Source organism: Suncus etruscus, chromosome 1 (genome assembly GCF_024139225.1).
Source record: "Suncus etruscus isolate mSunEtr1 chromosome 1, mSunEtr1.pri.cur, whole genome shotgun sequence".
NCBI classification, from domain to species: domain Eukaryota; kingdom Metazoa; phylum Chordata; class Mammalia; order Eulipotyphla; family Soricidae; genus Suncus; species Suncus etruscus.
The window spans coordinates 105,401,239-105,415,302 of NC_064848.1; the positions used below are offsets into that span (position 1 = coordinate 105,401,239).

A 14,064-nucleotide genomic window follows, 5' to 3' on the forward strand; every position below is an offset into this window, starting at 1 on the left:
TTTTAGGTTTGACTATCACAAGCCTAAATATTACACATATTTCTGAATCAGATGACTGGTATTTGATGGATAATTTAGAATTGCTTTGATTGGGTGCAAGGATATTGAGCTTGCTGGCAAGTTTAATGTTAGTCATAAACTTGAGTTAACATATGGTACATTCTTAGAATAGTCAAACCACTCTTGTTTAAAATTTAAACTAGAAGGAAAAATCCTTTTTCCTAGTCAAATATTTTAATTTTAGTTGCTGGTTTACTCAATTCTTTGTAGAATAACACCTTTCTTTTAATAAGGGAACAAAAATATTTCTTTTTTAATTGCAAGGAAATAAGAAAAGCAAGAAAAGAGAAAAGAGAACCCAGGACTTATGAAGTATTGGAATGGATACAAAAAAATATCCCAAGTATTAGTTTTATTGTTATATTGTTACTTTTAGGAAAAGTTAAAATGTTTAAAATTCAGCTCATTTATGCTTTTTTCTCATACTCATACATTTTGATTTTCTGGTAATTCTGCCAAGTAAAATTTCTTTGTAATACTATTTAGATAACCACAGGAAAAAATACATTAAATCAATTATGTTTACAATTACAGAATGTAAGTGTACTTTTGTCATGTTTTTCAGAAATAAAACTTATGTACTTGGCACTATTTTTAACAGATTTTTTTGTTTTTGTCAAACATTTTTTTAAAGTTGTGTATCTCAAACTAATGTTTAATACATTTTAGAATATAAAAGAGTTTTTGGTTTTTGGACATAAAAAAGACTCTAAGGTGACAAATAATAATATTTGGCCAAGAATAAAAAAATAAAATAAAATAAAATAAATAATAAATAAAATAAAAATAAAAATTAAGGAATTAATACCAATGAGAACTATATGCAAATATATGTGGAATCATTTCACCAAAACGCAAGATGCCTTTCATAGCATAAATATAAAGGAATGTAAAATAGAATGGATTATTATGATTTTATTATAGGCATATAAGGTTTTATATAAAAGATGGAATTATTAGGCATTTATTATGGAATTATTAGGCATCAGTGAACAATAATAACAATATGCCAATTTATATCAGAAAGTCATTGAAATGCTAATATATTCCTACAAATTGAACAGAGATCTTGGTATTATTTAATTCTTGAAAATCTAGGATACTGGTATGATGATGCTATTATACAAAATTGTCACTGTAAATTTACCTACTGGTGGAATAAAAGTCCTTCACTGGGGCTTTCTTTGCATATACTTTGCCTGTGAATGAGTTGTAGAACGCTGCAGTTTTGTTGCTGATACAGAATTTCACTTCTGAGCTCCTCCAGTCAAATCCTAGGCTTCCAGTCTCAGTGCTAGCCACTGAAATTTCTTTGTCTTCAATGACTTTTTTTTTTCTCTTAACAAATAGGCCCAGCTGCTACTGCAGCCGGTCGCCCATACTCCCCCATACTGCTCTTGCTGAGGATGGCAGCCAGAGTAAAGAATAACAGCTGGGATTGGCTTACTTTGGCATCTAAATAATTTTGGGTGCGCCCATTTTCTAACCTTATTATTTCATTTCACTTTAGTCTTTTATTTCTGCTGAAATAAAGAAAAACATAGGAAAATAACATTTTTCTAAAATGTTATACTCATTTAGCTATAACTCAGCTCTACCTTCCAACTCAAGACAATTAGCTCATTTAGTCAGTCCATTGTTATTTTTTCTAGTTTTAAGCCCCAGGTGGAAAACAAATGTAGCACTAACAAATTTATGAGTGTGCTTCTGGACACTTTGCTTATTAACCTTTCTGTGACTCAAATAAATAGATAGTAAAAGCACCAAACTTGTTTATTGTAATAAGGATTATGTGAAAGAACATTGTAATGCTTTTAGCATAATTCCAAATGTTCAGTGTTTGATGGAAAGTCAAAAAGCCAGATAGAGAGAAAATGAGAGTATAACAAAGAGGAGGAATTAGTGAGAAAAGAAAAAAAAACAGGGGTGACTAAAAAGGTATAAGGAATAAAGAGAAAATAACTATTGGAATAGGGAAAACTAGCAATTGCATTTACACAATTAAGGTCAACATTATGATTTAGATTTTACAATATTTTATTCCAACCTTCCATACTCACTATTTAGAAGAAGACTGGAAACTAGCAAAGCTTGGGGAATTAATTTTTACCTAAATCTGAAAATTTTATTCAATGTAGGACTTTTAATAAACCATCCAGAAAACTGTTCTGATAAGTTATAAATGTTCATTTTGAATTGGTATATACTCAGGTGTAGAGGATTAATTACTTGTTAAAGAAATCCTTGTCAATGCTCTAATGAGAATAATATATTCATATATCTAAGACAAAAATCTAACTTACAACTCTTCTACCATTTAATGTTACTCTTTCTCAAAACCATAAAGTCACAATTCAAAGGATACTTCAAAATGTTTTGTTTTTGGTTTGGGGGCCACACCCGGTGATACTCAGGGATTATTCCTGGCTATCCTCAGAAATCGCTCCTGGCTTGCAGGGACCATATGGGACGCCAGGGGTTCTTACCAAGGTCTGTCCTGGGTCAACTACGTGCAAGGCAAACGCCCTACTCTGTGCTATCTCTCCGGCCCTGTTACTTGGAAATGTTTAAAGAGAATTACTATACCCTTTGTGGGGCTGAGTATTTCTCCCCCTATGATTCTCTAACTACTGTCAAAGTTCTGTTCCCTTTCATCCTTGTTCATGTACTTCTGAACATGAAGCCCCACTATCATGCTATAGAGAGAAAGGTTTGGGCCTTGTTCAGAATGATGCTTTTAATTCGTGAATTTTATTTATTAAAGCCTCCTGAATTGATAGCATCTTATTTGGCAAATAGGCCAATCTAATAGTTTATGTTGAAATTGCTTTCAACTCATCTAAAGGTTTTTCACAGTCTTGAAGCCAGCTCTGTTCTTTATTTCCATATGAAGTTTATTTGTTGAAGCTCTTTTCTATGCTCTAGTCTGAAATGTGGATTATAATCATAATAGCCTGAGGGTGCTTTGGAGAGGGTGTAAGTTCTAAAGTGAGACATTCCTAACTTAAGGACAATTTCTGCTCTTGTGTTTTCTTAATTTTCTTAACATTAGTTTTCATATTTGTTGTCTTTAGGGCACTAGATAGTTAGAAATGATAAAACTTGTATTCCCGATAGAAATTTCTTCGAAGCATTCTAAAAATTTAAAATATCTACTGTATAGACTCCTTTGAAAAATGACAGTATTTACGGAGAGATATCACAGCAGCATTTGCCTTGCAAGCAGCCGATCCAGGACAAAAGGTGATTGGTTCGAATCCCGGTGTCCCATATGGTCCCCCGTGCCTGCCAGGAGCTATTTCTGAGGAGTAACCCCTGAACATCGCCGGATGTGGCCCAAAAACCAAACACCAAAAAAAAAAAATGACAGTATTTGGAAGAAGTTTTGATACAAATTTTGATAAGTAAATATTTAAAACAAATTTAAAGTTAGTCTTAGTAAAATGTATGCTTTTGGTTTGTAGGAAATAAGTAGACCAATTGTTGCTGATTTTTTTAAATAAATCTAAAATAATTTATAAAATTATAATGAAAGATCTTCTGAAATAATTACCACAGGGAAAGTTATAAATAGGTAAGCAAACCTTGTTGTTGCTTTTTCTTACCAGCCCCTTCCATAATCAACAAATTGCCTGCATTGAGTGAGGTATCATCACATCCATTGAACATCACATGATTATTTCTTGAAACCAATTTATATCTCTTCAGTCTGCTACTGTTATTTGCTTATATGCTTTCTTGCAATTGCCTCCTAATAACATTTCATTGAAAATATTATCTACTTTTCTATTGTAAACAGTGGTTATTGGAAATGTAAATATTGTATTAGAGAGATAGTGCAGAGGGTAAAGTAATTGTTTGCATGAGGCTAATCTTAGATTAACTCTCTGTGTCTTCAGCACCACCAGGAGTAATCACTGAGCACATATCTCAGAGTAAGCTCTGAATACACTTTAGGGGTGTTTCATACAATATTACCCCTCAAATATTACTCATTTTATTTATACTAGTATACATGACATCTTAGGCAGAATGTGTCCTGTACACTAGGTTTTTATTTTTTTTATTTATTTTTTTTTTGTGGGTCACACCCGGCAGTGCTCAGACTCCTGGCTCCATGCTCAGAAAGTGCTCCTGGCAGGCACGGGGGACCATATGGGACGCTGGGATTCGAACCGATGACCTCTTGCATGAAAGGCAAACGCCTTACCTCCATGCTATCTCTCCAGCCCCGTACACTAGGTTTTTAATTATCTAAACTTTCTTTTCCCTTTTCTTTTATGTAATTATTTTGCATTCCAATTTTTATTGATAATGAATAGAACTTTACATAGTTTAGCAGCTAGGAAGAATCTTCCTGTTACATTGTCTCACCCCATTTTACTTGTGGTCAGTGTTTATTCATTTTTCCTAACTCAGATATGATATGTCTTTACCTATCTTTAATGTCCTCAAAATTCTATATAATTTTTAATAAACTGTGTTGCTTTTGGACTATTAAATTTAATAGGATTGAATTAATGGGACTATGGAGAATACTTTTATTCATTACTATATCATAAGTACTTATTATAATACCAAGCAAAGAGTAATAACTCAATAATACATGGATGGATGCTAATAATGGATCGTGTTCTTTTTTAAGTCTTCTTCTATACAAGAAACATATGGCAAAAGCCATAATTCAATGGCAAAAAATAAATTTTCTTTAGTCTAGAAGCTCTAAATAGCCTGTTAACAGATAATTCAATAATTATTCATAAACGTGTTATCTATTTTTAGGTTGCTATAATTTTTATTGCTGTGACAGAATACATTTTAAAATCTGCTCTTTTTTGAATGAATTCCAGATCACCATCTTTTTTGTTAATGTCTAATATATAAAGTAGTCTTAAAAAAATCAGTGACTCCATCTGATTTACAATTTCCTCCTTCAAAAAATCACTTAGAAACCAATGTCTCACTTTATAAATTCTAATAAAGGAAGAAAATGTTTTCTTGTTTCTACAAGATCACTATGGAAAAATATTTAATAAAGCTATTTTCATCCCTTTCAGTTAATTTTTTTTGGATACTTTTAGCTATAATATAGAAAATGGAAATTGCTTATTCTCAAAGGTGGGGTATTATATAAATACTTTTGAAAATATTACATAGGAACATAAAACATTAAAATAAAAATATAATGATGAGAACTTTTTGACTCAAAGTCATTTAAAATTATGCTATATTGTATTTGGGGAAAATTATGCTATATTTTGTAGTTTGTAAGTTTTTGAAAATAATTCTTAATTTGTTCTTTACAGTTTACCAAATATTTCTCACACAACTAAAGTAAATAGTGAAATATTTGAAAAAAATTTTTTTGGCTGAGATGGGATCTTATATGGATCTTAAAAAATAAACATAGGGGTCAGAGCGATAGCACAGCGATAGGGTGTTTGCCTTGCAGGCGGCTGACCTAGGAAGGACCTAAGTTCTATCTCGGGCATCGTATATGGTCCCCCAAAGCCAGGTGCAATTTCTGAGCATATAGCCATGAGTGTCACTGGGTGTGGCCCATAAACCAAAAACAAAACAAAACAAAACATAACTTTATTAAAGAAAGGAAAAAAGATGAGAGTGTGATAGGCTGAGACAAAATAAAATAATGATGTGGAAGTTGTAGTGAAAATTAAAGTCAACTTTTAAAATTATGAGGGAATTCCACTGAATACTTAGACTATGGTAAGTTTTCTAGCCTCTTTCTTTTTATTAGAAAGTGTTAAAGTGAAACAAATTATAATTTTTATGAAAATATAAATTAAATACTAATTTTTCTATTTGATAAAATAGTCCATCTTACTACTGTCTTTTATAATATCTGCAGGTTACTAGGAGGTCTAGGATTACTTGTATAAAACTACAGAGTTGGGCCCGGAGAGATAGCACAGCGGCATTTGACTTGCAAGCAGCCTATCCAGGACAAAAGGTGATTGGTTCAAATCCCAGTGTCCCATATGGTCCCCCGTGCCTGCCAGGAGCTATTTCTGAGCAGACAGTCAGGAGTAACCACTGAGCACCGCAGGGTGTGGCCCAACCCCCCCAAAAAACAAACAAACAAACAAAAAACCCAAAAAAACAAAAACAAAAAAAACTACAAAGTTAAAAAAAGATACCAAGTTTTTGGTTTTTTTAAAACTTTATTTCATTGATTGATATGATTAGTTTTTGGGCCACACCTGGCAGCACTCAGGGGTTACTCCTAGATCTGTACTCAGAAATCACTCCTGGCAGTCTTGGTAGACCATATGAAATCCGAGGAATCTAACCTGGTCCCTTCTGTGTTGGCCTCATGCAAGGCAAGCGCCCCACAGCTGTGCTATCTCTCCAGCCCCAAAGATAACAAGTTTTTATACGTAAAAGAGGCCATGAGATGAGTAGAATAGCTCTAACTAGATCAAATTTTGTAATAATCCATATATTTACATATACTTCAAATTATATATAAATCAAACTTACTGCCCTCATTAGAATAATTATGATGATATGTACATACATAAACATATATATATCATGTTATAAAAAGATTAAAAATTGACTTATAAATAGTTTACAAGTCTATTACTTGGAAATGAATTTGTAATGATTGAAATTACAAATATATAACTCCAGTAGGTCACTTAGCTCCTGGTTTAATCTTTTTAAGGACATACATTTCCATTTCCATAATACAGGTATTTATTGAAGACTACTTCCTTAGTCATGTTAATCCATTTTACTAATTTTATGCCAGTTCTCTTTTCATCTATCCTGATTAAAAAATTCTATTTAATATGGAAAGCTTTGGTATTTAGCAAGAGAATCAACTGCAGCTTTTAGTATTTAGTATTTATATTTTGAAAGCTTGCTGAAAACAAATTCCTTATTGTATGGAATGTAAGTCCCCATTAAAATTCATTAAAAATCATTTCTTTAGTTTGTAAGATTTACTAAATAATTTATAGTTGTTATAGCAACTTTCTACCTTCAGATGAGAACATGTGAGCTTAGTATTTTGTGAGCTTAGTATTAGCTGAAAAAAAACACCCTATAATTGCAATATATGACATGTTTTATTAATGGTATTCATTTTATCTTTTGTGTCATGTATTTTTAACTTATAAAGCACCTATTCTTAGAATGTATATATACCTTGAGGGGCCAGAGAGACAGCACAGTGGATGTGGTGCTTAGCTTGCATGCATCTGGCCTTTGTTCAATCTTTGGCATTGCAAATGGTCTCCAGTTCCCGCAGAAATGAACCCTGAGAGTCATGAGTCATCCCTGAGTACTGCTTGCGGTGACTTAACCCCCTTCATCCAGTCCCACTCTCATCCCCGTAAAAGAAATTAGATTTAGAGAGATCAGTTTCCCACAGGTACTTCTTGCTTCACTTCTCCCTACAATATCTCCAAGCATGATACCTATTTTAAAAGATAAAGAAAGAAAAAGAATTCAAACCCTGCCAGCTCCTCATTTATTCATGGCTATCAAACTCTGCTTTTAACCCATCTGGTTATAGTACACATTCTTACATTTTCTCTAAAATTTTCTCAATATTATTCACTACAGTTCCCTCAAACCACATTAGCTTCTAAGCAGGGAATCTAAATGCTATCTTATAAGAATTGAATGCTATCTGTAATGCAAACTGTAAAAATAGTAAGTATGTATTTTAAAATATTGGTAAAAATCATAAGGATGTAATTTGAAGTTACATGAAGAGATACAAGGTACATAGAAACTCTTGAAGAGTTCTAGATGCAAACCAAGTACACACTTTTTTTCTTTTTATGGGGGGGTCTTTGATTTTGCACTCAAGGGTAACTTGACTCTGCACTCAGAAATTTCTCTTGACAGTCTCAGGAAACCATATGGAATGCCAGAGACCCAATTCAGGTCAGCCTTGCTCTAGGCAAATAACCTACCTGCTGTGCTATTGCTCCTGCCCTCCAAATACACAATTTTTATTATATTACCTTGTGACTAGTTATGATGAAGATACTATAGTATGATATTGTCTAAGTATCTGATACCAGGATCTATATCACCCTCATTTTTATCCTTTGCATGGAATATAGTGTTGTATTATATTTATATATATTGACTACATATGTAGTTAATAAATATTTATTGATTCAACTAGTCTTCTATTTAAGAACAATAACTATAAATTCAAAGACAAGTTGTTGTGAAGACTCAAAGGTCTGTTCTAAAAATCTTATATTTCTAATTTGAAATTTAGCTGACTGTAAGGTTTTTTTGGCCTTATTTTTTGAAATAAGGTCAGAACTGACAAATACTAGTTCTATGCAGGAACAGTGATATTTGAGGCCTGGAGTGTGATTTGTAACACTTATTTTTCCTGCCTCAACAGTTATAGATACACTTGCCAAGAAGTCTCTGTTACCCCCAATTCCAGATTTGCTAGCTGAGGTGGTCCCACTTGATGACAGGCCCTAGTTATACAAACTGAGCTACAAATAAATATCTATTGCTTAAAGTCACTAAAGTTCCAGAGATTTTTATTTGTTTTGTAGCATAACCCATTTTCATTTGACTGAAAATTGGCAATATGTTTATTTGTGAAGAAAATGTTTATGCTACTCGTCATGACTAAGCAACATATTTCCTCTGCAAATAAATAAATTACATTCAGGTGTCACTTGGAATAATTGATTCTTCCATTCCAATTTTCACTACACTAAATGTGGTGAAATTCTTTCCTTACAAGGAAGAAACACAGCATCTGCTATATTTGAACAGAAAACTGCTTCTGGCTGGCTGTCCACAGTGCTGATTTGGGAATAAAATCTAGCTGCTGTTTACTGAGTTTTAGTATTTTAGAGGAATATGAAGAGTCAGAATTACCTATACAATTGAATCTTTATTTTCATCTCACTGAATTCTACTAAAAGCATGAATGAAGTGACAGGAACACTAACAGGCATATGTGTTCAACACTTCGGTCATTCTTTCTGGGCAAATAGAACCACTCTCTCAGTGTTAGCAAGGAAGATTGATGGATTGCTTTTGCAAAACGAATTCCTTTCTTCTGTGAGATTTGAATCAAAACATTAATTGAATGAATTATTATTATTATTATTATTATTATTATTATTTTGTTTTTTGGCCACACCCGGTGACATTCAGGGGTTACTCCCGGCTATGTGTTCAGAAATTGCTCCTGTCTTTTGGGACCATATGGGACGGCGGGGGGGGCGGTGTGTGTGTGTGTGTGTGTGTGTGTGTGTGTGTGTGTGTGTCGAACCATGGTCCATAATAGGCTAGTGCTGGCAAGGTAGACGCCTTCCCACTCTGTGCCATCGCTGCAGCCCCAATTGAATAAATTCTTATTTACCTATATATAAAATATTTGAATATAATTGTATAATTTACAATTATAAAAGACTATATTCTTAGAAAGGTTTTAAATTTTTAGTAAATGCCTAAATATTATATTTCTTGGGTTTTTTTGTTTGTTTTTGGACCACACCCAGCGGCGCTCAGTGATTACTCCTGGCTCTCTTAATAGAAATTGTTCCTGGCAGGCACGGGGGACCATATGGGATGCAGGAATTTGAATCACAGTTAGTCCTGGGTCAGCTGCTTGCAAGGAAATTTCCTACCGCTATGCTATCTCTCTGGCCCCCTAAATATTATATTTCTTATTCTCTAGTGGGGATGAAGAGAAAGCTAAGATGAAACATAATTTTAGAGACTAAGATAAATATGTGAAAAAAATATCACCTTGACAATTAAATTTGCAAAACTTGTACATCAGCTCTTTGAATTCTTTCTGTAACTCTCTCTCTCTCTCTCTCTCTCTCTCTCTCTCTCTCTCTCTCTCGACTATCTCTTACCCTTCCCTTTCTGGTCCAACATAATTCTATTTCCAGCCTTTCGAGCTCTCCTTATGGTCCAACATAACTGTTTTTAGCAGGTGGTGGATCGGGCTACACCTGGCTGTTCTAAGGGTTATTCCTGACTCAGGAGTGAATCCTGGCATGTTCAAGTGAATTTATATGGTACTGGTATTTGAACCATGATAGTGGCCACTACAGTTGCAGCAAGCAACTGTACTTCCTGTCTCCTTCTGAACTATCTCTCTGGCCTTTTCAACATAACCTCTATAGGGAGCATTATTTTGGAACATTAAAAACTATGGATATGTTATATGATCAAATGTATAACAGTGGTTACACATTTTACTCAAAATATTTCTAAGATAAAATGTGTAAATATGGGGCTGGAGTGATAGCACAGTGGTAGGATATTTGCCTTGATGCAACAGATCCAGGACCGATCCTGGACAGACCTTGGATTCGATCCCTTGCGTTTCATATGGACCCCTGAGCCAAGGGCGATTTCTGATTGCATAGCCAGGAGTAATCCCTGAGAGTCACAGGGTGTAGCCCAAAAAGCAAAATAAAATAAAATAAAATAAAAATAAAGTGTACATATGACATATAGTGTAAGGTATAAACATACTTTAAAACTAGCAATTTTTAGACATTTCACCCTACATTCTCAAAACTAGGAACATCTCAGTTGGCACTGATTTCACTTCCTGGCACTGTCCCCTGGAATTTCTGAAAGTGAATAAAATCCTATGTTACAAATTGTTCCTTGGTCAAAATGTACTGTCTCTTAGTTTCTCAATGATACCTGGGATTTTACCAGTTTGAATGCTTAATTGTGCATGTTACCATTTATATCCATCTGAAAAACTGGGAAATACTATAATTTATCAAGAAAAACAAAAAGTTTGCATGTATATTTAAATTTTGTACCCAAATTAAGAAATTATCCATGAATTGTCCATAACAAATATTATGAATATCCATGGATTGCAATTTATAGTGCTTCTATACTCACAGTAATAACTGGTTATAATATGTGTGGCTTATTATCTTAATGCATTACTAAACCTGGGGTGGGGAAAGTATGAGAAAATTAAGTAGAAAAATGTAATTTTATATGTAATTATGTAAAAATTTCTATGTTTGGGAGGCATTTGTCTTATTTGTTTTGGAGTTTTACTCATTTGTTTCCCTAGCTATGCTCAGGGAAAGCATCCAGTTCTGTGTTTGGGTTTACTTTTGGTGATGCTTGGGTTACCATGTTATACCAAGAATTTGTTCTAGAATTCCTGTATGCAAAAGATGTTCCTAGCTCTTTGAGCTGTCCCTCAGGGATGATTTTTATTATCATTAATAAAGAAATGTTTTATAAAGATAGCTACTTGCCATTTTTCAAATAAATTTTAAATATAATGTAATTTTGTATTAAAAACGTAGTAACATGAATAACCCAGAAGAGAGTACTTTTATCCTGAACAAATGAATCACTTCTTACTTATTTACTGAATATTCTTGTACCTTTCATTTTCATTCTCTTAAATGTATTTAGTTACAGAACCATAATTTACAAAAATAGTTGAGTTTTAGCCATATAAAATTTCAACACTAATCCCAACACCAGTGTCCACTAATTCCGCCACCAGTGTTCCCATACTCTTATTATTCCCTCCAGCCACCTTGAAAGTCACATTACAAAGTATGGTGGCTACAGTTTAGTCTCATGTTTTCAGTGTTGTCAAGTTTGTTCTTTGGATTAATATGTATACTATCCTCCTACATTACTAATATAACTGAATCCCTGACCTATATTCTTCCTTTCTCACCTTTTTCCTTCCGACCTTGATTTCTTTCCTTTTCTGTCTCTTCCCCAAACTCTGGGGTTTTGGGAGATATAGGCATCCTTCCTTACTGCATTATATTTCCTCATTCAGTTGTTTGGCTTTCTTCTGGCTTACTTCACTCAGAGTGATAACTTCCAGTTCCAACCAGGTACAGCAATTTAATTGATTTCATCATTTGTTACAACTGCGAATATTCCATTGAGATTAACTAGCACAGCCTTATAATCCATTGATCTGCTTTTGGACACTTAGGTTGATTTTGTATCTTAGGTATTGTACTAAGTACAACAATGAATAATTGTGTGCATATGTCCATTTTAAATGAATCATTTTTAAGTCCTCAGAATAGATACCCAAAATTGGAATCACTGGGTTATATTACAGGTTAATTCTAATTTTACTGAGGACTCACTGTACCCATTCCCAGCATTTTCCACAGGGGATGAACTAGATAAAATTCCCAGCAGCAGTTGATGAGAGTTCCCTTTTTCACCACATCCTTACCAGCACAAATTGTTGCTATCAATTTTGATATCTGTGATTCTCACTGGTTTGACATAATTTCTCATTGTTGTTTTGATCTGAATTTTCCTTATGATAAGTGATCCTGAATACTTTTTCATAAGCCTAATGGTGATCTACTGGACTTTGAGAAATGTCTGTTCATTTCCTCTTTTCGTTTTTGAAAAGGGGTTTTGAATTTATTTTGTTGATCTTTGTGAATACTTTACATATCCACATATCAGACCTTTATATGATATGTTGAATGCAAATTATTTTACCATTCAGATAGCTATCTTTTAGTTTCTGCCATGCAGAAACTCTTTATATCAATGGAGTTTCATTTATTTATATTTGATTTTTATTGCTGTTTCAAGTGGTCTCAGAGTGTTCTGCCTATATTTTCTTCAATGTACATTATAATTTCTTGTAGAATCTCAAGGTCGTTGATCTGCTTTGAATTGATTTTTATGCAAGGTATGAGATGTGAATTTATCTTTAATTTTTCACAAAGTTAAACAATTTTCCCAGCTTCATTTGCTCAAGAGGCTATCTTTATTCTGTTTCATAGTCTCAACTCCTCATGTTCTCAACTCCTTAATTATCAAAAATTTACTGACTGTGTATATGTGTGTGTGTATATATATATATATATATATATAAATAACACAAACATACATACATATGACTTTGTTTTGGGGGATTTGGTTCTGACTCATTGATCATAAAGTCTGTCTGTAAACCAGTACCAGGCAGCTTCGATCACTATAGCTTTATAAAAATGTTTCAAATTAGAGAATGGATACCTTTACATTTCTTATTTTTCAGCATGCCTTTGGCTATTTACAATTTCTTTTGATTTTTATATAAACTTTACTATTGACTTTTCTAAGTCTTTGAGAATGCCTACTGAATTAAAAAAGTGATTACATTGAATCTATGTAATAGTCTAGGTAGGATAGTCATTTGAACAATATTTAACAATATTGATTCAATCCACAAGAAAGAGATTTTTTTATTTTCTAAGGTCTTCTATCTTTTTCTTAAATGATTCTAATTATCATAGTATAGATATCTCACATATTTTGTTAAGTTATTCTTAGATACTTGATATTCTTAGATACTATTTATGGAATTGACTTCTTAATATCTTTCTCTCCGATTCATTTTTTGTCCCCCAATTCACAATACAGATCAGGCAAAGGGCCTGGGTTGAGGTGTATATGGGGTGCATTTACTGTACCTCCTCTTTCTATACAGTCAGTGTAAAGAACACAGCCTGTGGTAAGAATTGGGAGGCCTTATCTTTTCTTTAAATTTTTAATGTATATATATGTATATGTATATATATATATATATATATCCTTCACCAATGCAACATTCCCATGACCAATATCCCAAGTGTCCTTCCTCCCCACTCCACATCAGCCAGCACTCTTGACAGGTTTTCACCTTCCCTCATTCAGTCACATTTTGTTATGATAGTTCTCAGTGTAATTATTTCTTTGACTGTACTAAAGGATCCCTGTGGTGAGCTTCATGTCAGGAGCTGGACCCTCCAGTCCTCCTCTATTTTGTCTCTGAGAATCATTACACAAATGTTTTTCATTTTTCATTTTTTGTTTTTGAGAATGCAATTGGTTATTGTATATTGACTTTCTAGTCAGATACTTTGCTGTATTTGTTTATGGTTTATGGAGGTTATTTTGTTGTTGAATCTTTAGGATTGCTATGTCTATTATCTTGTCATCTGTAAATAGTGATAATTTGACTTCTTT

At 33.2% G+C, this 14,064-nt stretch overlaps 1 protein-coding gene and 1 non-coding gene across 2 annotated transcripts in view; one reads left to right on the top strand and one right to left on the bottom strand.

Moving 5' to 3' along the window:
- The window catches only part of SEMA3E (semaphorin 3E), a 238,043-nt gene that overhangs the window by 20,111 nt on the left and 203,868 nt on the right, over window positions 1-14,064 (top strand). The gene's annotated exons all lie outside the window — the stretch shown is intronic.
- LOC126031049 (small nucleolar RNA SNORA51) lies at window positions 13,455-13,587 on the bottom strand. The gene has a single exon (XR_007503225.1). It is a non-coding gene; the product is annotated as a small nucleolar RNA SNORA51 (small nucleolar RNA).